The 26,968-nt window shown below is 43.7% G+C and overlaps 1 protein-coding gene across 6 annotated transcripts in view; it reads right to left on the reverse strand.

The window, feature by feature from the left end:
• dab1b (DAB adaptor protein 1b) overlaps positions 1 to 26,968 on the reverse strand; it is a 103,999-nt gene that overhangs the window by 44,958 nt on the left and 32,073 nt on the right. For 4 of the 6 annotated variants that reach the window (XM_029452853.1, XM_029452854.1, XM_029452852.1 and 1 more), the window contains exon 2: positions 8,952 to 9,058. The exons of 1 other annotated variant lie outside the window; for it this stretch is intronic. The gene's annotated coding sequence lies outside the window, so the exon portion shown is untranslated. Of the gene's footprint in view, positions 1 to 8,951; positions 9,059 to 14,757; positions 14,777 to 26,968 lie in introns of those variants that run through there. One more of the 6 variants, XM_029452851.1, reaches the window with a different exon arrangement.

Genomic DNA, 26,968 nt, shown 5'->3' on the forward strand with positions numbered 1-26,968 from the left:
AGAGAGAGAGAGAGAGAGAGAGAGAGAGAGAGAGAGAGAGAGAGAGAGAGAGAGAGAGAGAGAGAGAGAGAGAGAGAGAGAGAGAGAGAGAGAGAGAGAGAGACAGAGAGAGAGAGAGAGCGTGCTTAAGAAAATCCATTTGTTAATTCCATTTCCAAGGTGAAATCACAATGTCTCGCTTTTTACATGTTCACAATTCTTCCTTAATTCTAAGATCCCGTAAAGCTCTATCTTCTTCTTTTTTCTCCCTTCTCTCCAGCTCTGAAGTTGCCTGGTTACCCCCGTTTCTCATTCAAGGAGGCTGAGGGCTGCATACAGCGACCAATCATAGCAGCAGCCGGAGAGATTAACTATTTCTTGGCTCCACTATTCTAGACTCAGGCGAAAATGAGGAGAGTGGGCGGGGAAACTGGGCCCCCGGTGACAGAAAAAAAGAAAAAATTAAAATGCACAGAGAATAATGTAGAGAGAGGGAATCCGTTAGAGGGAGAATGTGTGGCGGGAGGAGGGGGAGGGAGGGGATTAAACATTTTTCGAAAAAATAAAGGATTGGGAGGAGGAGGAGGAGGAGGGACCAGTTGCCACTTCTCACTACAACAAAGATGTAAGTAAGTGATATTCCAGGCTTGCAGGACGTTATGCAAACTGCTGTGGAGCCCCAGTCCATTCCTTCTCCTTCAGTGGACAATAGGTCTTAAAGGAGCAGAGATCAGTCTCATTTCTGAAATCCCCAAAAAGCAATCCATCAGGGTAATTGATCGCCCCCTTTAACCAGCCATCCGTCAAGCCGACGCTCTCACCTCCCTCCTCCCTGTCCCACTCCGGCCGCCTCATCATAGGCTGTATTGATTCCAATTTCCCCCCTCCAGCCGGGGTGAAAGGTGTAGGGGAGCAAGCCAGCTTCAATCACTGCTACACGGCACGTGGGGGCATAATGACCCCCCACCTAGAGGGGGCTACTACATCCAGGTCAATCCACCCCCCCCTCACACACACACCTACTGTATGACGGCCTTGACCTTTGTGAATGGCTGCAGCCTGCACACCAGTGGCTTCAGACAGGCCTCCACGGGGTGCCATGCAGAAGTGCGGGTGCATTATGGGGGATCAGTCGGGGGTCCTGACAGCGTAACAACAAGCTCCTCAAAGAGACAGCAACCAGTAGGAGGGGGGGGGGGGGTTCAACCCATGTGTGAGGGGGCGAGCAGGAGACTGTCTGGGACATTCCAGCAGATAAAAGTGTTTTTTTTGTTACATCTTGAATGTCAACATTCTTCTGTTTTTATTGCATTTTACTACAAAAAGATGTCAGTCATATCTGATGGTGCAAAAAAGAGTTCACACATAATCTAAAAAAAAGTTGTTCTTTTCAATGTTTTGTTGTGTTGCAGCCACTGAGTGTGATTGATGCGTCGCTGGCGTCACTCCATCCAACAGATTACAAATGAAAACAACAGTGTTGGGGTCCTCCCTCCCCCCACTGCCGGACGGGAGCTGTGTATGTGTGTACAGTTGTGTATGCAACACACACACACACACACACACACACACACACACACTTAGCGGTTGATTGACGTGTAGCTTTTGGCTTGAACACAGCTTAATCCCGCTGCTTTCACAGATGGACTCGGTCTTCCTCTTTTTGTCTGGTGTAACCAGCAGTGGCATATTATACATTTACACACACTGTACAGTAGGCCTACCATGTACTTTTGTTTACTAGGCGGGGGCTGCTGCTGTGTGGGTTCTAATCCCCTCTTTAACTTGCCCTCCCTTGAGCGGCCACCCCTGCTACCATGCGCACGCACACGCACACGCACACACACACACACACACATCTACTCTTTGGTCATTAAAAACAAAGGAGGTCAGTATCAGGCAGCTGGCTCCTGTGAAGCGAGCATTAATCCTCATTTTCAAGGCCCAAAGACAAAAAGAAGCCTCACAGATGAAATGTTTCATGAGTTACACATGAACACATCACTGTTGTGCCACCTTGTTCATCCATCCATCCACCTTTGACAACAGAGAGTGTGTATGTTGTGGTTCAGGCTCTTCATAGGTTGCATTAATAGCATACATCATGAGAGGGGGAGATTAGATTTCTTTCCCCCTCCCTAATCGTATTCCACTTCTGCAAAGGCTTTGATTTCCATGTAGATGGAGCTGCAGTGATAACGGCGGGGAACTGCCCCGGAGAAATAAGGCAGAGCGATAAGATAAGGCGAGCAGATCCTCATCTAGACAAAAAAAGACAAAGAGGAGAGTCATCACCCCACATGGCGGTTAATCTCCATTCAATCCAGAGATTACTGCAGTCAAAATTCTCATCGCTGCACCCTGCCAAATGATTAGACATCTCCCAGAGGAGAGGTAGTTAACTGGTGCGACCCCCCCCCCCGTGAAATCTTGGAGTGAAAGCTGATCAATAACTAGTTCCTGGTTACAATGACAGAGTAGCAGCTTTGGGATCACGACACATCATGTACTTCAATGGCAGAAAACGTGCTCTTTGAACACACATGAGATGCTGATTTACTAGTGATTCCTGGGCTTGTAGCTTGCTAAAGACTTGACCACTGATTAGGCTATTCAGCTGTATTCTTGACACAAGACAAAAGCAACAGCATGAGCGTGTTATCGAGGAGAGAGGGCAGTTTTCTCAGTATGGTGCTCAGTTCTATGCTAATGGACTGTTTTAATCAAGTCTAATCTTATTGTCGTACCAGTGTGCGAGTGATTAGCATTCAGAGAGAAACGGTGGGGAGAAGCCTGACATCGATAAATGACATGCGACCCTTGACTCTGACTGCTCCGGCTGCTGAAAAGTTCATCTCCTTTTATCAGTCTCACCCAGGCCTCTTCATTTCCTGTAGCATGGCTAATCATAATGTACTTGGACCCCAGCAGGTCTGGAGGCCATGCTCCTCAGGGGACAGAGCACCTGGGGTAAAGTAATACACCCACTTTTTATTGAGGGGGATAAGCAATTTGTTCAAGTCAAGGGTCATGTCATTGGTAGATCATTCACAAATGTGTGCCATACTAACAATTTAGCATACATTCTGAAGTGAATGTTGTCTCGCCTACAGAGTAAAAAGTAGTAATTGAGAATCTTGTAGCAGCATGACACCTTATAGTGCACAATATACTGTACCTGAAACTGTTCTAAAGCTTCACTAATCAACATTTTTTACATTGGCAGTGCATCAAATGACCATGTTTAATGAGAAAAGGGTTGCTCGTAGTGACAAACTATCGGGTTAGATCTATGATCCCTCAGCACCTGAATTTGTTACCCCGTCCAAATTAGGCCCCATGTTCCCTCAGCACCATGCTTGCCCCATGTCAAAATATGTCTAAAGCTTTTTTAAATATTGCGCTAACAATATCCACTAACAGATGGACAAAAGAACAAACAGGGGCGAAAGGATTACCCCATTGGCAGTGGGGGAACTGCCGCATGGTACCAACGGCCCATTATTCCGAAAGCCCATTTGTCCGATAGTCCGTTATCCCGAAAACAAACTCCTATTGTTCCCGAAGGCCCATTGCTTAGAAAATACACTCTCTCCCTGACACAAATAGAAGCACATAGCTAATTATGATGCATAATGTGGTTGGACCTTCCTGATTTGTTTCCCTACTATGGTGAGGGCATGACCCACCCTACTCTGCCTCTGACTGGCTATTACATGTTGCCTTTGTTGGTTTAGTCATGATGAATCAGATAGGTTGTTGGTTTTGGTTGAGTCCCACAGTTCTCATCAATCACATTTCCAGATGCAAAAGGCGGCAGTTTGTTTCGGGTGAAAAAGCTCTGGTGAACCCAATGTACGCTACCTGCTCGGCGTCAAAAAGTTAGCCACAAGCTGACAAACATAGAGTATTTAGCAGCTAACAAGCCAGATATTCCCCTCTGCAGTTTGTACTGAACAAAAAGGCAACAAGAGACTAAATATTACATTTACTTACTTACATTCGCCAACATGACTGCTAATGTTCCTCAATGGCTGCTGGAAGTATTAAAAACCAGCTGTTTGCTAACAAGTTCGCAATATCCCCTTTTTATGTCAATGTTTAATGTATTTACAGCTCCACTGCTAAATGTGGCTTTTAAGTGGCTAAAAAACACTATTTACACATTTAAACTGCTTTAAGCAACTTTCCACCTTGAAAGACCAGGTATGTTGTTAGCCCCTTGTTTTTCCTTCTCAGTTGTCATTTGAGATGTCTACTTTTAAACAGCCAGATAATGAATAAGCAGAGAATGAATGTCAAACTGCTGTAAAACATATGTAGTGCAGATTATCACTTGGGTTTAAATATACGCTTGTGTATTGTGCCACACGTTTTGCTTTGTATGTGATGCTCTCTGTCATTGTTGTGTCTCGTCTGAGTCTAAAAGCCACAACAGCAGCTCATTAATCACATGTAGCCAGACCAGTTGTCTTGTCAAGGTCATAAAGGTCTGGAGAAAATCTTGCTCGTAAAACATGAGATAATAAGAACATGGAAACAGATGCGGCCACTTTTTTAAAAAAACTCTAATTTGTGAGTGCTTTGTTTTCGGAGAGAACAGGGGCAAACATGGCTCAGTAGGCCGGCGGAAAGGCCAAGCTGGAGGAAGGCAGAGAGGCCGGGCTAGAAGCTGGCAAAGCCGCTCGGGGGGCCGGGCTGAAGTCCAACGGAGTGGTCGCTCAGCAGGCTGGGCTGGAGGCCGACGGAGTAGTCGCTCGGGTGGCCGGGCTGGAGGCCGACGGAGTAGTCGCTCGGGAGGCCGACCTGGAGGCCGACGGAGTAGGGACAGAGGGAGCACATGGGCTGGGGTCTCGAGGGACAGAGAGAGCACAGGGGCTGGGGTCTCGAGGGGCAGCTGGGGGAACAACTGGGGCCTAAAGGGGCAGCTGTGGAACAGCTGGGGTCTGCAGTGGTCAGGCAGCAGCCGGAGCAGATGTCTGCAGTGGTCCGGCAGCAGGGACGGGGGTCTGCGGAGGTCCGGCAGCAGGGGCGGGAGTCCGCGGAGGTCCGGGAGTCTGCGGAGGTCCGGCAGCTGAAACTGAAGTCTGCGGAGGTCCGGCAGCGGGAACTGAAGTCTGCGGAGGTCCGGCAGTGGGAACTGGAGGCTGTCGCGGCCCAACAGCGGAAACAGGGGGCTGTTGGGGCCCAGCAGCAGAAACAGGGGGCTGTCGTGGCCCAACAGCGGAAACAGGGGGATGTTGCGGCCCGGCAGCAGAAACAGGAGGCTGTCGCAGCCCGGCAGCGGAAACAGGAGGCTGTAGCGGCCCGGCAGCGGAAACAGGGGGCGAGGGTAGCACGAGGGTAGCACGAGGGTAGCAAGAGTATAACAAGAATGACGAACCGACAAAGAACACTGAGACAGACAGGGATATATACACAGACACTAAATGAGGGAACGAGACACAGCTGGGGGAGAAAGGCAAAAACACAAGGGCAGGAAGTAATACAAGACATGACACAAGGGGAAGAGAACATTTCAAAATAAAACAGGAAACGCAAATCCAGCGTCGTGACATGGGAGACCCTAAACACAGCATTAAGCCCAAGCCCAGGGTGTTTATTAGCTGCTGATATTAAATCACAAGAACAGGAACTAAAGCAGATGGATAATGACAGGTGCCAGTTTTAATTTTGGGAGGGAAGAGGCAATGAATTTATATCCATCTGCTGAGCTTGCATTTGTAATTAGAAGCGCTATCACAATGTGGTTACATTTCATCTGTACACTATTTGGGGTTGGAACAGCTTGCTTATTGTCGGTTTTAGAAATTTGGCAAACCTAATTGGTCATTTACATCTTTTTGCTTCTGCATTCATGCCACATTCATATTGTTTGATGACACTATATGAGGAGACATTTATATTTCCATAATATTGAACAATTATTCGATTGTCTTGTGTCAATGGAACGTAGACATTGTGGATGTCATATGTAAACCTGCCAACTTTTTTGTGTACTTTTTTCGTGCGGCAACCTCCGGGTCTGAAAAGTGGAGCCAATAAGGAAGTGACTTAAACTTGAATTCTCTAATTGTATAGAAGTCTATGAAAAAAATGACCTTACTTTTGTCTTCATTTATTACCTCCGTAAACATTTTCATTTGGGAAATGATGATCCCATTTTAAGTAAAATAGATGAGGAATCAGCATATGCTTTAGGAGGAGGCTACCTTGTGATTGACAGGTCTTAGCTCCACCCTCTCGTGTCACTTCTGGTTCCAAAAAACCAAGATGGCGACGGCCAAAATGCCCCACTCGAGGAATCAAAACCGAAGTCCATAAACCAATGGGTGATACTTCCACTTCTTATACACAGTCTATGATCTATGATATCTGGTAAACTGAAAAACAGGTTGGTTACCCATCTCTCTGTGATATAAGTCTGAATACTCTACTCTACTGTTATTGCCCCAATCAGCAACTCTGAGCACACTGCAGCTTCTTTGGGGTACCATGGAAACACACGACACCCTGCTCATGTCCGGTTTGTCAAAGAGGCTCTTTATTTTAGGGAGTGCACTGAGTATTTAAAAACCCCATCACACACAAGCACGTATTGTACGCGCTATTTCCACCCACACATCACTGTGATCAAATTGTCACAGGGGGCCACGATGACAAAGACAATGTGACAGTATGTGATTTATTGTGTCAGAAAAGAAAGTAAAAGATGGTAATTGAGGGGTAAATGGAGGAAACAAAGTTTGCAGGTGTCAGCGTAACTTTGTCTGCCATCACAAGACTATGATGAATTTATTCATGGGTGGGTGACACTGACAAGTCAAGGACAAACACCATATAATTACCCCATAAATTTAGGAAGTGATTAATTCTAAATTCCGGCTATTTAATTAAAATATGCAAATATACAGCCATTGTCGTAACATGTGACACAGTTAGCGGAGTAACAAAGTTTGAAGGGAGTTCAGTCACTTCTGAACATTAGTAGGCTAAAAAAGAGGACAACACACATACGCACACCAAAACACACACACACACTACATCTGTCTCCATTGCACACTTACGCATCATTGATTTACTGAGCACATTTGGGTCCAACAGTGGTGACTCAAGCAAGCTGACTCCTTCAAAGCAGAAGAAGAGTTGGAGAACCATTACAGATATAATTGGATTTCATTTCAACCATGCGAGTGGAAAAAAAGACTTGTCACCACCCTGGAGAAAATATAGCCAAAAAGTACAATCATTGTATTTACTGCAATGCATAGAGGGGGAGTGTTTGTGCATATGTACAGATGCGTTTCACACTGTGCGCCTCTGCGTGTGTGGATTTCAGTGTGTCGTGTGGGTGTGTGTGGCACATCTCAATGCATAAAATCTCAAGACAGTGTCAAATGAATCCATAGAAAGAGAAAATAAATGGGTTTCCCTGATGCTCTTTGAAGCGAAGCGTCAGAGAAGGACAAATTGAAGACAGTAAATGCAGGGCAGGTGGAAACCACAGCAGCAGGCAGGCCTCTCCACTTTTGGAAATAAGCCTCACAAATTGAAGATCATGTCTGTCAGTGCGGCACAGCAAAATTTCCATCTTGACAAGATCTTTAGTGTATGGAGTCCCAAAACTGGCAAACTGAATCAGACATTCACTTAAAGATGACAAAAGTGTTGTGAAGCATGGTGTCTAGGTAGTGCTAACGTTTTTAGCATAGGCTTGAAGGCTAAAATGCTTAAGCTACTGCTACAAGAGTTTATATAGCGAAACTGTATTCACTGAGCGGAAACCTCCGGTTCTGAAAAGTGAAGCCAATGCTGAAGTGGCTTAAAACTGTATTCCCCTCACTGACCAGCAGGGGGCAAAAAGTCGTCCGATTGTATAAAAGTCTATGAGAAGATGACTGTCCTAATCACTTGATTTATTACCTTAGTAAACATTTTGTTCTTGTTAAGAGCTTGACCACATACACATTTCTTTGGGGTTTTCTTTTTAGTTTGTATTCCACGATTTGTTCTTATCTTGTTAGTAGTTCTATAAAGATTGGATTATTAAATGTTTGCGCTAAATAAATACTATTGTTCCATTGGCCCAATTAAAAACCCTTGGAGGAGGATGTTGCAAGCGTTCAGCTTCTGTAGGCTACACGCTTCCAAGTTATGATCAAGTGGATTCATCATTCAGCACAGCTGGGGAAGAGCAGATTTAGTGCATCTGGAGTTGACTTCTCTTATTTTTTCTCCCAACAGAAAATGTAAAGGAAATATAGGGGACATTTAAGAGATTGTTGCTGCATGAGGCCCATTATTTATTGATTTATTCATAACTACGTCTGATAATGTTTTCCGCGGCTCCATATCAGTCCAGTAGAGCTTTATAAAATGTATTTTTCAGTATAGCGGAGATCATTTCACATCTTGGTTTACGAATATATTTTGAGGATCTCGCCATTAATGCAGTAGACATATTTTAAGATATCAACATATTTGAAACAGGTGAACAAGCTCTGTAAACAAGCCATATTTTCAAATTTCTTGCCACATGGATTAAATTTTTATTTACATTTTTTCAAAGGAAAGGAAGATGTTAAGACTCAATCTTAGATAAACGAAGAGCTGAGATGGATGCATTTTGCAGCACGGCACCCAGATGCCACGGCGGCCTTTTAGGTACGCGTCAGAACAGTGGAGCTCCGCACGGGGAGTCGGGGCGAGGGAGGAGGGAGCATTCGATTTTCCATCAAGTGCATCCAAATGCCTTCAGACCTCCCCTTCACAGCCCTGACAGGCACACCTACATACACATCTTCGCATCATCACACTCCTGTGTACATGCAGACTGATGGGTGCAGCTGCTGCACACCTCCATGTGTCTAACTGACATGTATATTTAACCACCCACACTTACTTTACATGACACACACGCAACATGCAAATTGAGGCACAGTGACACACACACAGGCAGGCTTTACACTCACTGTTCCACGTGTGCAGGGCTGCCCCGAGATATTCACCAGAGATTTGGGAGTTTAACAGGTGCCGGACCCAGATTGGATGCTTTGGTTGTCATACTGGAGTCAGCTTTCTGAAATGTTGACAATGGGTTATTTAGAAGCTGGAGGCTGCTCTGGACAAACACACACAGAGCCTGCTTCTCTGGCACCTACAGTCTGGGTTTCCCTCTCCTCCCACAGTCTTCTCAGCTCCATCCTAAATGTGCTAACCTTTTGTTTTCGAGAGTTTTTTTTATCTAGCAGAATATGGAGCTTGACAATACACAGAAATTATAATAAGGCTCCTCTTCTGATATTTTGAGGCTCTGACCCAGTTTTGATTTGTTCCACGGGGGGCGTTACATTGCTTCAAAACACAACTCTAAATCCTAATAAACAGTGAATCTATAATTACACCAGAAACCTTCCCAGTGCAAACAAGTGATGTTTGATGGTGGATTGCTGAAGTTCATCTAAGCCGGCCAGCGAAGTATATTTGCAACCTACTTGGAAATTAAACTATGTGCAGGTATATGAGGAATCAGCCAGATTGAGAGACATTATACATGCGAGTGTCTTTAAAGCAGGAGGAGAGAAAGAGGATCTGAGGGGAGAATTGAGTGACTGGAGAGACAAAGGTAGAAGAGTAAAAAACGAAAAATGGATACAGAAACAGCCAGATGGAGGTTGGAATATTCTGCTAACTGCCATCCCTCCAAATGTACTGTAGCGTGACGCGCGGCTGTCGCCATAACCTGCTCGTTGAGGAATGAGGCAGATGCGTAACGGTGTGGGAGAAGGACTCAGATGTCAGTCGGTAATGGGCAGCCTGTTATATTAATCCCAGTCAGGGGCCTCCTTAAGACTCTAACATCCTTGGGGAGGAGTGTCATAAAAAATAACGCAGTAAAGAGAACGGTGTTGCAATGCAGCATGAAAAATGCCCTCCATCTGCAGTGACTCAGCCAGAGCAGCCAAGGTAAAGAGGAATACGTTTGCCCTCTCTCGCTCTCCTCTCATCTCCGTGCTCTCTCCCTCTCCGTCTCGCTCTCCACACACGCTTCAGTTCATGGACTCGTGTCCACACACACACACACACACACACAACACACACACACACACACACACATATACGTGGACGAAAAAAAAAAGGGAGGCACTTGCTTCAGCACATTATCAAGGCCTGCTTACATTCATCGGTCCTGTGTACATACGAATTCAGTCATCGTCCTCAAATAGACATATGCATTCATACATGCTCGCTCAAACAATCACCACTGTCTTTCCTTTTCTAAATCAAACAGCAGCAGATGCATGCGTTGTCTCCTTCTAACCCCCTCCAGTTAGCTAATCTGTTTATTCTACATTCCCCGGATGAGACAGACAATAAGGACGATGATGGGCCTCAATGTTAAAACCTCCAGCTATCCGATCTACATGGTGAGACGTCTATTGTTACAGGGCTTTCTAATGTAAATAGGCAGCGTAAACAACAATCACTACATGCTACTGTCCTAGATAGATACTACTGTGTTCCGCAACACCATTAAGCACAAAGACATATTTATGCATGACTGAGTACACTCGCATTCATACTTCGCTAGACCGTAGTGAGGCCGAGGACAGCACATGCATAAACGAGCACGGAGTCTCTTTGAGATGAAGGTCACAACGTGGAGAGTTCCCCGTATGTCATTCTGCACTGTTTGTAGTGGGATACAGGACAATATTTCCACAATAAAAGCCTCCACTTCTGGAGGGGATGTAAATGTTCATTGATGGAGGTCAAGGAAGGCTGTGAAGGAGAATTCATAAAGACTTAGGAAAAGAAAAGCGCGGTGCTAAAAGAATCCTGCACGTACGGTGGATGTTTTTTTTAAAGCAACTTTATTTATAACACAGAAAATGAGTACAGTGACAAACTCAATGCTGCACTATTCAAGTAAGGACTCCTGTCCAAAAGAGAATCACACCTCCAGAGAAGGATGTTTTCAATGTATCCATAGCGTGCAATTAAACAGTGACAAATGATGATATTGACGAACGAATGCAAGTCTTCCGCAAGGCATTGTGGGACGGCATCATCTCCTTTCCTTTGGTAAAGGATGTTCCAGTGTATCTTATGCTAAAGTGGATAAGAAAGGAAGCATTGAAGCACCTTGCCTTCAGCATTTAGAGGATTCCCCCAGCTCTCATCATGGCTGCCACTTACACACTTCAGGTCATTTCACTCAGTTAGGAACCTTCGTAAGCAAAACAAACTATTGGACCTCGGTGTTGGTATTCATGAAACCACTCACATTTGACGAGCAGTTAGTGGGTGCATATCCGCACTTCTTTCTCTTTGCCAAGGCAGTTCTCAGTTTTTGATTTTCAAACCGATGCCCCTGTAATTCGAGGAGCGACTTCTAGTTCGCCGGCTCATGTTGCATAGAAAATCATTTCCATAAAAGTAGCGATTTCTTTTTTCCAGACCTCTTTTGAACGTGGCATAGGATACCATCACATGCACTTTCCCCGTTTGAATCTTATCCTGTTTTTAAATCATATTTGGGAAATGACATTTACACGGAACACAGAGCAGCCTCCTTATTCATTCATGATTCCAACATTATCCAGATCATCTGGATCAGTTCAGGTGTGTCAGGTGTGTTCAGGCGTTTCTGCACCGATTGAGTTAGTGCAGCAGCTGAGGATGTTAATTTTGTGACTTCCTGGACTTTGCTGGAATTGGCTTCTTCTTTATCTGATCACCAGTGAGAGCAATGACACAGTCCGTCCTACACATTACATGTGTCCGACACACACTTTCATTTCAGCATGTATATCATTTATGATCAGATTTCTTTACTGACTGCACCCACTGTGAGCATGACAAGGAATGTGTGCAGGAGATCACAGGATGCTGGTTTCCTTTAGAGTACTCCAGCTAGCATCTAATCCCTTTTCACAGCAGACATTTTGACTTGTCATTTGCCAAATTCACATCAAATCTTTAAGACAGTAATTATCAGCAGCAGAGTGGGGGAAAGAAAACTACAGATGTGTCAACAAACCTGTTGCAAAATGCTCGCAAAGCCTCAACCGCTGTTATTTACATCAGAATAAAACTCTTTATTAACAGTAATACAGTCGATTTGAAAGAAGCTATACACGGTTAGAAAAATTCCAAAGCAGCACAAGTAGCTCATGTAGGCTATTTTAAATGATGTTACAAGTTTAGCAGGTGATCTGGAGGGGGGGGGGGGGGGACCCACAGAGGTTTGTATTGGGCCCGCAATGATTTCAATTGTATGTGTAGATATGTGTGCGAGGGCTGTACAAAGGGGTCAAATGTATAATGTTTGCCTTTTGTTTCTTTTCTCAAAAGTTGATAAAAAAAATAAAAATAAATGAGCAGTTGGAATATTGGGAGAGCACCCGTAAGTTTTTCCATTATGCTGATATTTCGGAAATGCAGCAATAGTAGGAAAAGCACAAGCGTTACTAATAAACATTAACGGTGGCTCTGTTGCGTCCCAGTAATCTACGACAGTCATTCATTTGATTAGTTACACGTGTGCTGTTTTTAACATTGTTACCCGAGAACCAGATTATAACTGGGATACCAGTGTACACAGAATGCATCCTTTTAAACTGCTTCATTGTTATGTCACGACCATACAGCTCTACTGTGGTTTAGACATGTTAAAATATAGTTGTGCAGGTTTAAACCGGGCAAAATGGATGAAATAACACATGGTGCAGACTCTGTCATCAAAGCCATGGACGAGAGGTTTGTTTCTCAAAATAATATGTCCAAGGTCAAACTTTCATGGTTACTTATATGCCAACATGGATGAGAAGTTTAACAGATCCATCTGTATGTCAACTGAGCAAACTCCATTCACAGATGAAGACCATGTGATATGGTTGAAAGCTCCGGGGAAAACTAGTAACGGGACCTTAAGTTGGGATTGTTTTCTCAAACCAGGCGAAATGTGGTTAAACTAGGACGTACTCCTCCGCCAACCAGTCATGATTCAGTTTACATGTCCGTCCAAAATGTCATCACTTCATCATTTTATCCTGTTAGACATTTGTGTTAAATTGTAGTAATTAGCATATACATTCTTGAGTTACGGCCAACAACGTGTTTTATGAGGTCACAGTGACCTTTGACCACCAAAAACTAATCAGTTCATCCGTGAGTCCAAGTGGATGTTGTGCCAATTCTGAAGAAATGCAAGGCGTACTTGAGATATCATATTCACGAGAATGGTACGGACCAGCGGACGGACACAAAAACAGAATGTATCCGGCCACAGCTATTGCCAAAGCGGAGGCATATACTTGGCAGGTTTTCTTTTAAAAGAAAATATAAGATCCGGGTTATATTTAACTGTTATTTGCATTTAAATGACTATATTTCCCGACTACACATTGCCTCACTTGGGTAGCGTATATATACATACGCACACACATGTAGTTAATGCTTTGGGAGCCTAAAGCAAAAATTCCTGCACTAGATTAAACGATATTTCCCTTCCACTGACATACTGACACCCTTCCTGACATTTAAACAAACCCACACTCGCGCAATTATCGCACTCGTAAGAACACATGCAGGCAAGTCAGAGTGAGAGAGCATGGCGGCTTCTGCTGTGGCCTCACTCATCCGTGGCCTGCTCCGATGCAGATGTGCTCTCTACCTCGTTAACCTCGACCAATGGGAGCTGCCCGCGCGCAGCTGTGCAGCCGACATGCCGCTCTGCCTCACCAGACTGCGGCGCTGGCACGAGGAAAACCCACTGGCACCACGACAACACATACTCACACGCTTGGACACATGTACGTACACATAGTACACACACACACACACACACACACACACACACACACACACACACACACACACACACACACACACACACACACACGACCGTGTTTTTAAACAGGATCCACCTCTGCTGCACAGTGTGCTGCCTGGCATGTATAACACACAGTCACACACACACACACACACACACACACACACACACACACACACACACACACACGACCGTGTTTTTAAACAGGATCCACCTCTGCTGCACAGTGTGCTGCCTGGCATGTATAACACACAGTCACCTTGTTCAAGGCCAGAAATAAATAGGTAATTTATTGACTGGGGCGGGTACCCTGACTACATTCAATTACACTTTGCGAGGGGCTTGTAGAAATGTATATCTATTCCTATAATGTTCACAGTGGCTCTGCATCCTGCAGGGCTGCAGCTACTGCTAGTGCCGCCCGCTTTACAGTAACCATAGCAACTAGTTGGGGCTAGCAGGGCTTTGAGGGGAGGAAGGTCAAGGGTTGAGTTCTGTTCAGTGGAGAAATCAAATCTGCTCTTTGCCTCGACAGCAGCTCTGAAGATTGATGTCCAGCAGGAGGAGTCTGAGGAGCGAGTTGCTCCGGGGGGGTTCAGGCTGCTCTGACCCGGGCTAAAGTCTGCTGCCCATGCCCACTGTCTCCAAGTCCCCTGACTGATCCACAGGCTTTCTTGTCTGCTGAATCAAGATGTTTTTATCTGCCTGCGTGAATGTCCCGACTCACCAGAGGGTCGGAAATGTTGGATTTATTCCAAAGTACTCTCGGTCAATCACTTAGCACTCTGTTGATTTGTCTCTTTTTGCCTTTCTTCCTCTTTTACTTCAGAAGCGAGCCCACAGGTGGTCGCTTACTTTACTGTAGCCATGGCAACTGCCCACGGAAAGCCAGGAGTGTTTGGCGGAGAAAGAAAGAAAACAAAACAACAACCTTCACTTACCTTTAGAGGGGCAACTCCTCAGATGAACGTGGGTGGTTTCTCCTTTAAGTGTGTTTTAGGCTCTGACGAACTCTGACTCAGAACAAAATGGACACTGCCCCCCTGCCCCCCCCGTCAGGTGGGTCACGTTCATTCCCCTCTAGGCCAGTCCACAGATGGGCTGAGCCAAGAGGGGGTGAGTTGCGGGGGTGGAGAGGGAACTGGGCACAGTCCTGGCACGGAGGAGCTGAGCCATCTGCCTGTCAGGACTGCTCCATTTCAGACCCCTTGCTCTGGCTCTCCGGTGTTCCCACCACAGATGGACAGCCTTCAGAAAGGTGTTAGTCATGCCTGGGCTGCATCACAGTGACACTAGGAGGGCCGCGCAGCCTGGCTATCATTTAAAGCAAAGACTGAGCCAAGAAAGGAGGATGGGGGGAGAACGCAGGAGTAAAATCAGTTGTGTATTTGAACAGGTTGAAAGGGGTTAAGACGCAGAACAGGGACCCGTCAGTAACTGATATTTGCACACAACGTTCAGTCAACGCCGTGTGGATACTAGATATTAAATGTAACAGCCCACAGACCCTCATTCTACAACCAGCACACCCACCTCTCTCTCTGTTCTCCCTTTTTGTCCTTGTTTCCTTGCTCTTACACCCCATGCCTTCCTGTGTCATTCTACTTTTCACTTCTCTCTCTCGTTCAAACCTAGGTTTCCTGTCTGCTTGGTTCTCACTCTATCCATTCACCCCTTTTTATCCTCACTTTTCCTTCATCAAATCATTTCTTTTTGACCTTTTTTCCCCTCCTCTCCCCACCTCTCCTCTCCTCTCCTCTCCTCTCCCCTCCTCTCCTCTCCCACCTCTCCTCTCCTCTCCTCCTCTCCTCTCCTCCTCTCCTCTCCTCTCCTCTCCTCTCCTCTCCTCTCCTCTCCTCTCCCCTCCTCTCCTCTCCTCTCCTCTCCCTCCTCTCCTCTCCCCTCCTCTCCTCTCCTCTCCTCTCCTCTCCCCACCTCTCCCCTCCTCTCCTCTCCTCTCCCTCCTCTCCCCACCTCTCCTCTCCTCTCCTCTCCTCTCCCACCTCTCCCTCTCCTCTCCCCACCTCTCCCTCCTCTCCCCCCCTCCTCTCCCACCTCTCCTCTCCTCTCCTCTCCTCTCCCCTCCTCTCCTCTCCTCTCCTCTCCCCTCCCGTTGGTGGTAGCCCCATCACTAATCCTTTGGGATGCAGTGCAGCATCTCTGCCGGGGTTTTCTGGAAGTGGATTTGTAAGAGAAACACCAGTAAGCCTCTCTTTCCCCCTGTCTTAATGGCAGATTAGAGCCCTGCTCCAGCATTAAGTCGACAAACACACAGAGCCGTCGTAGAGCCTCGCAGGCAGGTACAGGAGTAAGGTGGAGCAGCTCGGGGAGAGACTCGACATCTGTCAGAAAAGTGGGAAAGAGAATCGGGGGTAAAAAGAGGGGGGAGGGCGATCATCGTAAAATAAACATAAGCTGCTTAATGTACCACCTGCTAATTCAATTTTTCACAGGAGAGAAAACAGGTATGGAGAAAAACACACATGAACCCCCACATGTTTACTTTTTCACGGTGATGTTGTGTTCGGAGAGGTTGACCTTTTTCAAGACATTGGGTTTGATTGCTGCTCATAGCGGCGGCGTATTTTTGTCCCTGTGCGGCAAATATATAGAGCACGATTGCAGTTAATATCACATGACACAGGCAGGCACTTTATTTAATAGAAAGTGAAAAGGTTTTTCATAATCAGAATCTTATAAAATAAAAATGATATATTGATTTAAAAATCTCTACATTTAATATTTGTGAAATAAACAAAAATCTCCACGACTGGAGTTAAATGATTACATACTTGATGTTTTGCAGCTGTATTCTATGTACATTTTACGAGGCACAAGAATAAACAAAAAGCATTGTGGAGGCGTTAGTGGAGGAGGATATTTGACTTGTGTCTACAGAGACTTTGGACAGAACCAGGCTAGCTGTTTCCCTCCGCTTCCAGTCTCTGTGCTAAGCTAAGCTAAGCGGCTGCCGCTTTACACTTACTGTGCAGACAGAGGGGCTTTGACCTTCTCATCTAACTTTCAGCAAGAAAGGGAATAAGTGAATCCCACAAAATGCCAAACCATAAAGTTTGGCTCTGCATTGTGTTGCCGAACACATAGCTATACCATAGTTTTTTTTTCTTTACTTTTCTTAACATTTGGTGGCAGATAATGTTTGGTTCATAGAAAGTAATGCCGTCTTTTTAAAGAAGCAGCTAAACAGCCGTTTGTTTGGAATAAGTAAAAGTGAAGTTAAAGTTAAGATGAGCAGAGATGAAACTGAGCATTGCCTTTCCAAAACAACAAACAAGATAACATGGAAGTGAGAAGAAATACAAATAGACAAATGTGTCTTTTAAGCCACACTCACAGAGTACATAGTACAACGTCACTCTGTCGTTCCACCGCTTTGGTCCAGACTGAAATATCTCCAACTATGAGATGGAGCTCCATCACATCTCGTACAGACATTCACGCTGTCGAGGAGTGAAGGATGATGCCTTTGATGAATTTTCTTCCGGAGCCACCATGAGGAGACCTTTTGGTGTTTTAGTGAAATGTCTTAACAACTATTTGATGGATTGCTATAGAATTAAGTACAGACGCCCATGATGTCCAGAGAATGAAGTATGATAACTTTGGTGATTCTTTAACTTTTCCAAGGTCATGGGATAGATGACAACTTACAGAAACCTAGAAAGGCAAGACTTCTTCAGATATCTGCAAGTTAGGCAATATTTTTACAGAAATATTGGCGTTACCCAGGAATGTAAATCTCATTTATATATTATCACTGCATTCAAGTCCAATTTCTACAGAAAATTGTTTGCTAGAATTTCTTCAGGCTTACAGTCGGTTAAAGGCCCTGTCACACACATCCGTATGGCAGAAACGTATGTCGGCGCATGGGAAATATCGGCAATACGTTGATATAAATTAAGGGTAAGTTGTTATCGTTTGAAGGACGCAGACGTTACGGCGAACACGCCAGACATACGGCCCTGTCACACAGTTCCGTATGGCAGAAACATATATATGACGTATATGAAAAGTAGCTCAAAATGTGTCAGAGTCCAAATACGTCCAACTTTTCCACAGCGCATACATAACTAATTATTATACGTATATCAAACATTGATAGCGTATGCTATAGATAGATAGATAGAATGCTGAACGTTAACTGAACTGTAGAAACCGTTTATTAATAATAATAATAATAATAAGTTACTCCGTCGTCAGGCATCATCTTAACATAGGGTAGGAATAGGTTATCCACTCGTTATCAATAAGTTGGCTGTAGGATTCACCGTCAGCCGACGTAGCCGATATCTAACGTTCCTCTAACGTAGTCACGTAGGTATTCATGTAGGTAAGTATTCACGTACATATTCCGTATTCACGTATGTCAAACGTAACGTAACTTATGTGTAACGTCTGCATAACTTATGAAGCACACGTTGGAAACGTCTGGTAATTTTGAACATGCTCAAAACATCAGCGTTCAACAACGCACCCCAGCGTAACACAGTGAGCTCTTAACGAATACTACTTATACCTTACCTTATATCAACGTACACCAGCGTAACACAGTGAGCTCTTAACGAATACTACTTATACCTTACCTTATATCAACGTACACCAGCGTAACACAGTGAGCTCTTAATGAATACTACTTATACCTTACCTTATATCAACGTACACCAGCGTAACACAGTGAGCTCTTAACGAATACTACTTATACCTTACCTTATATCAACGTACACCAGCGTAACACAGTGAGCTCTTAATGAATACTACTTATACCTTACCTTATATCAACGTACACCAGCGTAACACAGTGAGCTCTTAACGAATACTACTTATACCTTACCTTATATCAACGTACACCAGCGTAACACAGTGAGTTCTTAATGAATACTACTTATACCTTACCTTATATCAACGTACACCAGCGTAACACAGTGAGCTCTTAACGAATACTACTTATACCTTACCTTATATCAACGTACACCAGCGTAACACAGTGAGCTCTTAATGAATACTACTTATACCTTACCTTATATCAACGTACACCAGCGTAACACAGTGAGCTCTTAATGAATACTACTTATACCTTACCTTATATCTACGTACACCAGCGTAACACAGTGAGCTCTTAACGAATACTACTTATACCTTACCTTATATCAACGTACACCAGCGTAACACAGTGAGCTCTTAATGAATACTACTTATACCTTACCTTATATCAACGTACACCAGCGTAACACAGTGAGCTCTTAATGAATACTACTTATACCTTACCTTATATCTACGTACACCAGCGTAACACAGTGAGCTCTTAACAAATACTACTTATACCTTACCTTATATCAACGTACACCAGCGTAACACAGTGAGCTCTTAACTGAATACTACTTATACCTTACCTTATATCAACGTACACCAGCGTAACACAGTGAGTTCTTAATGAATACTACTTATACCTTACCTTATATCAACGTACACCAGCGTAACACAGTGAGCTTCTTAATGAATACTACTTATACCTTACCTTATATCAACGTACACCAGCATAACACAGTGAGCTCTTAATGAATACTACTTATACCTTACCTTATATCAACGTACACCAGCGTAACACAGTGAGCTCTTAATGAATACTACTTATACCTTACCTTATATCTACGTACACCAGCGTAACACAGTGAGCTCTTAATGAATACTACTTATACCTTACCTTATATCTACGTACACCAGCGTAACACAGTGAGCTCTTAATGAATACTACTTATACCTTACCTTATATCAACGTACACCAGCGTAACACAGTGAGTTCTTAATGAATACTACTTATACCTTACCTTATATCAACGTACACCAGCGTAACACAGTGAGCTCTTAATGAATACTACTTATACCTTACCTTATATCAACGTACACCAGCGTAACACAGTGAGCTCTTAATGAATACTACTTATACCTTACCTTATATCAACGTACACCAGCGTAACACAGTGAGTTCTTAATGAATACTACTTATACCTTACCTTATATCAACGTACACCAGCGTAACACAGTGAGCTCTTAATGAATACTACTTATACCTTACCTTATATCAACGTACACCAGCGTAACACAGTGAGCTCTTAACGAATACTACTTATACCTTACCTTATATCAACGTACACCAGCGTAACACAGTGAGCTCTTAACAAATACTACTTATACCTTACCTTATATCAACGTACACCAGCGTAACACAGTGAGCTCTTAACAAATACTACTTATACCTTACCTTATATCAACGTACACCAGCGTAACACAGTGAGCTCTTAACGAATACTACTTATGCCTTACCTTATATCAACGTACACCAGCATGTTGCTGATATTTTGTATACGCCATATTTTTGTATATCTTATGCATTCGTTGGGTATTCGTCTGATACATTTTGTATAAGTAAGTGATACTCTATCAATAGGTTAGACATTCGTATCTGTATACGTTCACTTTTCCGATCCGATGAAACGTTGGACGTATTTGGACTCTGACAAATTTCCGTATGCGCCGGCATACGTTTCTGTCATACGGATATGTGTGACAGGGCCTTTAGAGACACTCCACAGTGTTAACTCTAAACAGGAGAAATAAGACAATATGACAGAGGAAGGATGTGATATTTGTAAACACAAATATCTACCTCAAGTCAGTGGAGAGAATTTAAATGGAAAGATATAATTACATTTTTCACCCCACAGATAAAACAATTAGAGAATGACAAAGCAAGAAGCGGTCACCGCTGCAGGATGTTGGATAACTACTTGGCTGATCACTTTCACATCTTTTGCGACTGTGCTGTAATTGCACCTTATTGGCTGGAAGTAGTAGCAGAGATACAAATCAATAATTGGCTTAGAGATTAATCATGATTTCAGTACAATATATTTAGGTAATATATTTTAATCAAACTCAATTCTCTCGTGTATCTGTAAGTATCTTCTCCAAAAACTGCTCGCAGCCAGTAAAAAGGCCATAACCCCCAATAAAATGAGAATGGATTGGGACTGTAGGAGGAAATTCACAGTAAGTAATAGCTGATTCTTTTCTTGAAACTATGTATGGATAAATAAGCAAATGATTGGATCAAATGGTTACTGCGTCTTAATACAGCAGGGGATTAATAAGCATTTTGAGTTTGTTACTTGTGCTTATTATCAAAAACCTTTCTGTCTTTCTGTCTGTAATCATACATTTATAAATTCCTCCATCTGAGTTTTAATTTTAAACTGTATGAAAGCAGATGGACAGGCTTGACCTTTGTCCCCCAGTGCATTACTTTGTGGTTGTCGATCTGTTATAGCCTTCCTTATGGACTGACCCTTACTTGGATTCCATTACTTCATCATCATTATTGGCGCATTTGGCGCTAAAACCACTTGCCGAGGTGGTCTGGGACGCATTTGACCACATATGTTTCGTAGTGTAAACACTAAAATTGCGTCCCCGACAAGGACGTAATAGAAAACTACGTCATCAAAGCCGCGCTTGTCGTTTTCTCCCTCATTTTTCTCATATCCAGTTGGCTCTCAAATCACTTATGAAGTTAATAAAATAATAACACTGAGGCTCCGTGGTCTGAAACAAACCTTTCAATGCTCAGACATCATCGCATTACAGCCTCACTCTTTACGTTCTTACATTTCACAATAAAAGCCAACTCAACTAAATAGCCTACACTGGCTTTGTCCACGACGTCTGAAAATGTCAAAAAAGCCCAGAGATATATTACGAGTCCAACTAACATCAAGCGCTATTTGAATATCTTGGGACGGGAAGTGCACTGCCACCTCGCCAGTTAGAAACAACAATGCATTGTGGTCTTTGCAGACAGAATTGATGGGTTTATTAAGTGAGATCCAATAACAAGAGGTCACTTGAGACGCATGCGGACACGCATTCTAATGCCAGATGGGAACTTACATACTTAGAGCTGTCCACATGTTACTGACTTGGTATATCTCACTTTACCCAATTTATCTTCATTGTTTTGTGATTCCTTTTTATTTGATCATTTTTTCTTCCCACTTACTGCTTTGATATGATATATAATGATGATATGTTATGCCACAATGGTTGTGTTTGGGAGTGTGTGGACAGACACCATCACCACACCCACAGCACCGCCCCGCAAAACCAGAGGTCTTGTGGATCATTGCTTGTAATAAGTATAGAATAAAATCCCTACGCCCACTGGGTTTTTCCCGACCCTACACTGAAAAGCAGCTGTCCACACTCTGACATCCTGGATGCCTTCATCTGCTCATCCTGCAGATGATCAGACAGCTGGATGTTGCCGCATCGTCGCTCCTCTGGCCGCTGTATGACACAGTCAGAGGGACTAAGCTAACCTCGTGTGCCAGGTAAGGTGGGCTGACAGCAGAACAGGACAGAGGGCTTGTTACTGGGTCAGCGCTGTGAACCGGCACTGCGGCTCACACACCTGACCTACATTACGCTTCACATAGCCTGGATCAGCTCCAGTATACAGGAGTCTCGACAGAGTTTGGAAACATCGGATGAACTACAGTACCGCTGCCCTGAGAGTGTACCTGGTGTGTAGGTTTACTTAACCATGGGGGACATTATATGAGCAAATGAAGTGATACAGATAAAAGCTACTATGTTCTGAAAAGGACTAAAGCCCTCCTGTTCAGGATTTACCTTCATCACAACACAGTGGAAAAAAAAACATAAAACTAAATTCCTTCCTACCAAGTATAAGAACTTCTAAACCTCTAAGTATTTAAATCTTGTCGTTTCTAGGTCTCATTTACTACTTAGTTTTGTGTAAATAAGCACAGCTAGTTCTTAATTTAACATCATATGCAATGACAAAATGTGTTTCATGTAATGATCTATTATAATACATCTGATAGATAATCTGTTATAATTTATTAAAATAAATGTCTGTTAAAATCACCATCGATTGCCGATTGAGGTAACACAATGATTGAGCCTCGGGACCACTTATCTCTATAAACAGATACCCACATATGAATGCAGACTCTATAGGCCACTTGAGTCCAGACTATAAACTGGTTTCTGTTTATAGTCTGATGTAGAGTTGACCAATCACGTTTGAGTGGGTTTTGCATGCAGGTAGACAAGTCTGTGTGGAGAGCAAAAGAAGCGAAATGCATTGGCTATCGTCTGTTGGCGATTTAGCTTTTTATTATCTTGTAAATGTGGTACTTGTGAAACAATCTGTATACATGTCCTCTCAACTCCATTCTTGAGTCTCAAGTTGCTAAATGGACTGTAAGCAATGAAAACGGGAGTTTCGGCCCGGATATTTGCTGGCTACACCTCAACCTCAGAATTATTGGCCCCTAGAGGCTTGTCGTAATCAGACCGATAGCCGATGGGTTGATGTTAGCCTTTGCATTATTACAAACTGGATGTCTGTAGCGACATTCCAGTGAAAAATCACAGGCGCCGCACACTGTTTGGATTTCTGGGAAATGAGATCCGAAAACACATCTGCAATTACCGCTTTACGCCATAGGGGGCGCCACATAAAACAAAACGGAGATGTCCGAGTTTGTAACTTTAAAAGTGAGCAATGATTGTATTGATGGAAGTTTTTCAGATTCAGAATAAACAGTTTTAAAGACTTCTCCCCCCACCACCTCTTCTTTAAATGTATAATATATAATAATACTCTCTTCCTCATCAGGGCTGTGATCCAAATGAAATCAATATGGCACTACGACAGAATGAGGTGAGCAGCCTCATATATTCACAGAGGAAAGATCAGTGTAGTCTCAAGTCATGTTGTGGTTGGACACAATATTCTGTGTGATCCCACATCAGACAGATTTATTTGAGTTGTAATGTGTGGTTCCCATAGGGGGAGGAGTGGGAAGAAATTATGAGTGAGTGTGTGAAGTGTGTGGATGCCAGAAATATGTAGCTTTTAGTCTTTATAATGTTTTGCCTGAAATATTTGGTTCCTTATGGGTCGATGTTGCAGGTTTGGCGGGTGTGCCTGAAATCTCTACTCTATTACAGCTTTACATATTAAAGTGCCCCTCCACTTAAAAATGTGTTTTGCTTAGCGTTACTTCACTTCGATGTTTCAGCTTCACTGTGCAGGACCATGCATGTGCAGAGGGTCACGCTAAAACACTGTTTTACCATTCAGCTGCTGAAAGGGGAAACGTTTCTCTGTGCTCTCCTTACATTTAAGGTTAAGACGTGCACCTACCAGCAGGATTTTGAAGCCTCGTCATATTTTATGACCATAAGAAAAAAAAAGTATTTGAACAAAATCCTCAATTTAAATAAAGTGAATTTTGAATATTTGAATATTTAGTGAGATAAAATTAATACATCTTTCTTCAATACATTTTGACTTTTGGACTTGTGTATTCCAACGCTCTGGAGTTATTGGAGATGTTTGGATCACACGAGTCGGATAATAGTGTGTGTACTAATAATATTAGTGTCGCCTAATTTTCATCTGCAACTGTGCAGAAATACCGGGTTTAAACACAATGAATAGACATAGACAAAAACTAAAGCCGCGCAGCATTCGAATGTTGATCTAGAATGGGAATTGAAACGCTATGAATGAAGCGCTAGTCGTATAGCGCTATCAGACTAACTTCATAGCACTTGAACCGGTTAACAACTGAACCGATGACTCGTAAAGCAAACATTTAAGACACGCATGTGTTGCTGTGTTTGTGTGTCTCCAACAGTGCCCTTTATTCCACATGTGTAATTATGTGTTTTGATGTGTGGGTCCCTCCTTTGTGGACTGCCTATTAGTGGGACAAAACATGTTTCCCTTTTCATTTGAAAGAGATCAGTGGATTTGCACAAAGGCAACCCAATTTAGACACCGCTAACAAAGCTCGCCTTCTTTCTCCCTCTCTGTCTCTGTCGCACACACATTCGCACATTTGCATGCTCTTTGAGGAAGTAGCGGTTCTCATCCAAAAGCCCAAGCTGTGAGAAAAGGGGATTGTGGAGGCTAGCGACTGAAGGGACAGAATTAGTGGGAAACTGAGAGGGAGAGAGGTGTGCATGGGTAAGTGAGGTCCCCCGAAGAAGCTTAAGTCCGCCATGTTTTAAAACGCTTTGATCTGGCGCTGAAGCCGCTCACCCAAGAGGTAACACCGTTGCTTTTTTAAGGACCTACTCGCCTCTGCTCCCCTCTCAGCTCTGTCAACACTTTTTTTTTTACTTTATTTTGGAGCTCAAATTAGCAATTCAAATGGAGGCTATTTGGATATGCTCTCCCAGCTTCCTCCCCTCGGCTTTCCAGGCAGTTTGACAATATTTTTGTTAAGCCCCATTTCCCACTAACGCAACTGTAGCAACGGGGGGGAGAGAGAGAGGAGATGGGTAGATAGAGGGCGGGCGGGAGGAGACAGAGCATATGCAGCGAGTGTTAGTGTGGGTGTAGAAGGTCAAATAGGAGACAGAGTGGCCCTTGCCATTTGGCGTGTTCTCTCCGCTAAGCTAATATGAGGGATAATGACGGTTATTGGAATAATATGGTTCCGTTTAAAGCTGAAAGATTTAAATTCATTCAGGGATTATAAAACAGTGCCACCCTGCCATTAGACGATGAGCTTTTAAAATAAATAATAATGTTGAATTCACTGGCTGACCTGAAGGACACGATGTACAGTTAAACAGACAAGCTGCTTCGAGCTACTAACTATTATCCCCTTAAGAGAAACATGTCTCGTAAAGCTGCACTGATCAATACTTTATGATAACAACGGATGAAATGACTGAGTAATGCGAAAGGTGTTGCCCATAATGATGAACCCACAGACCCTCAACTCCATGGAAATCATTTCAGCCAATCTTTTGGGTTTTAGGGCCGACACCTTCACTGCCAGCGCTCTCCTCCACTTTGTTTTCGTCCAAGTGGACGTTTGTGCCTACTTTGAAGAAATTCCCTCAAGGCGTTTCCAAGATATCACAAGAATAGGACAGATGTGAGGTCACAGGAACTCTGACCACCAACATCTGATCAGTTCGTCCTTCAGTCCAAGCGGACGTTTGTGTCAGTCAGTGTGCACAGCTGGTTGGAGGTTATAAATGGGCTAAAAAGTCACACCCACACAGTTTGTATTGAATGTTTATTACAATGCTCCGGCAGTCCCCGGGAAGTCAGAGTGGGGGCTAGTGGGGGGATTTTAATACATCGCACAACCCCGCGATTAATCGACTAGTCAACTACTTTTTTGGGAGTAGTTGAACCCATGTTGTATTGCTCAGTTCGCTTTGGGCCCCTTTGTATTTTGTCATTTGTCTGCGTCTTACTCTTTTATCTGTTATATATACACTTGTCTTTACTTGTCCTGTAAATCACTTGAAAAAAAGAGGACTACTAAATGCAGTAGGTGCGAATGAGCCCCGTCGTGCGCGCGGCGAGGGCCAACCAGCTCTGTGGAGAGACCCTCCCACACTAAGCACCAGTCCCTGACCCGACGAGGGGAAAACAATGTACGATTGGTCGATTCTTTACATTTAACAGCCACATCTGATGCAAATTAAAATAAATTGGATTTAGGTACAGAATATAAAGTCCTTTGAGTTTTATGGTACTTTATCTTTCCAAGTTAAAAAAGGAAACTACTCAAGAGCTCAAGAGTTTCAACCAATTGTTCCTTTTGGGTTTACCTCGGTAATGAGGCCAGTCTTGAGAGATAGAGGCAGCAGGAAGTTCCCATAAAGAGAGAGAAGCTGCACCACAATGGCTTTAAACATTACGATTATAGGTACTTTCAAGCAGAGGTAAACACTCACACCCAAGGTCGTACTCATTTGAAGGCGTCCACACACATTCATCATGGCCAAGCATGCGTGCGTTGTTGATGGCCTTTGCACAAACACACACACACACACAGGCTGAGGTGAAAGAAACACACACACACACAATTGAAACGCATACACAACTTCTCACTCTCCCATGCATCTTCTAGAGGACATGAGGGTGAAATGAAATATTGTTTTGCTCTACCTCTCTGTGTGAGACGTGTGGAAATATGACAACAACGGCTAATGAGGCAGATGATATATCTCCCTCATGTGTGCGGCCTCTATCCCCAGCTCAGCCGCAGAAGCCAAAAAATGTGGCTG

This window comes from Cottoperca gobio, chromosome 17 (genome assembly GCF_900634415.1).
Source record: "Cottoperca gobio chromosome 17, fCotGob3.1, whole genome shotgun sequence".
NCBI classification, from domain to species: Eukaryota; Metazoa; Chordata; class Actinopteri; order Perciformes; family Bovichtidae; genus Cottoperca; species Cottoperca gobio.